Genomic DNA, 2,159 nt, shown 5'->3' with positions numbered 1-2,159 from the left:
TTCAAAATAAACAAACTTGCTTTGAACCTGAACTGAGGAATATATTATTAAAATACAGCCGAAGTAAACAACCAGCACTTACATGCGGTATTGGCAAAATGCCTGAAATTCAAACGATACGCCAACAAGGAAGTGTAGTAAAAATAATACAGAAAATCATAATTGCGAAGAATTTTCACAAATATCAAGGCAAGTATTTAATAACAATGATAAACATTATTTTGTTTCATCAGATATAAAAGCAAAACACGTTTATTTCAAAAGTGTTTCAGTAAATAACCATACGTTAATTGCAAATGCTTTGTTACATCACAAGTGTTTTAGAAAATTACCTCACGTTTTTTACAAGTACGGTTTTATGTCATAAATGTTTCAATTAAATATTGTTGCTCTTTGCTTGCCCTTCAAGAAGAGAAACTATCTTAGAATTATAGCGCTTTGTGTTACAGTTTAGAAAAAGGTTCAGAGAGACTGTATCATAGATTAAATCTCTGATAGATTTTATCCCAGTATGGAAATTGAAGTCCAGTTATATTATATGCTGTTACAGTACGTATAGATACCGTACATCGCAGTTCAGAAACAGTTGAATTTTGTACCAGTAAAGAATATTCAGATACATTTTATCTCAGTACAGAAAGTTCAGAGATATTGTACGACTATATAAGAAACATGAATTAAGACACACGTTAATTAGTCTTGCAAACAAAACAAACTCTATGGTGCGTCCAATAATTATTTCTTATTTACTTAATGTTTTATGTTTCACAATTGAGACAACTGAACCAGTGGTGGACTCAGCAGATAGCTCGATGTGGCTTTGCCATCGTGAAAACTCACATACAACTGAATATAAATAAACTTACCGAACGCTATTTTCTACAGACATGTACTTGTATCGTTGGCACTTCATGTATGCTTAACAACTCATGTTCTCATTAAATAAGTTCCTTTACCCACTTTATTTTTTCAATTAACAGCTCTTGAAGAATGTATAAATAGATCTCAAATCAATTCAAGTGTTTGATATACTTTACTATCATGTTACTGAGCATAGGTGTGTTCTTCTAATATATGTTTCAATTTTTTTAAGGTTACTTTCAGTAACTTTATTGATTATAATGTCTGTAATATATTTAATTTATAATATGTATAATGTATGTTGTATTAAATAGCTAACTTAAATAGCATTCCGCAAACTATGTTTGCCGTATATAAGACTGTATATATAGAAACTTGCTTAGAGTGTGGTTGTAATAATATTATGATAAACACTTCTACTTGTTCAAAATCTTTAAAGAACTATTTGGAATATGTAACGGTTTACAATGTAATAGATCAAACACTGATGTCTCGTGTGAGGTGTAAATCGTACATATTATGTACGTCTAGTGTGGTGTAGTTCTCTTTATGATAAACATTTCTATTTGTTGAAAATTTCTGAGGAACTATACAGAAAATGCAACGGTTAAGAAATTAATAGAAGTAACACTAATGTTTCATGTGAAGTTCCAATGTATGCTGTAATGTTTATCAGTTTTTCGTTTTATTCACTTTTTCATTATGATTATTCAGCATTATTAGTTTGATATCCTGTTTAGAAACAACCTAAATTTTATGGGAAATCGTCAACATTATGTCTGATAACAAATATAAATCTTATTCTTAATTACCTATATTAGTCACTCAATTAATTATCAAATTCTGATCCCCATTGGTTGATAAGATCAGAAGCTACTGAATATAACAAACTGCTATACTTTTAACAGTTTTGATGAATCTTATTAAACTCGACAATAAAGTGTCATATTGTTTTCCTATATCACAATAAAACTGTAAAAATGCAGAAAACCTGGAAATGTTACGTAAAGTAAAGCCAGTGATCTCGTTCCTCCATACTGTTTCAAATAACTATTAAAATGGAAAAGACGAAAATAGATCAATAAAAATATTTCATGTTGCAACTGGAATTGCCAAAAATGTAGAAATATGTAAACTTAAGTATAGTCTTTCTTAAATGATCTGAAACCATGATTTAATTTGATTAATGAAAGTTTCCTATCAAACATTTTCTGGAATATAGCGTCATCTAGTTTTTACCCAAACAGTATATGCCTGTCGATTAATGAGATTTTAAATTAAAATTATGATAACATCAC

Source organism: Tachypleus tridentatus, chromosome 4, assembly GCF_004210375.1.
Source record: "Tachypleus tridentatus isolate NWPU-2018 chromosome 4, ASM421037v1, whole genome shotgun sequence".
NCBI lineage: Eukaryota > Metazoa > Arthropoda > Merostomata > Xiphosura > Limulidae > Tachypleus > Tachypleus tridentatus.
Note: the sequence above shows the minus strand (reverse complement) of the source record.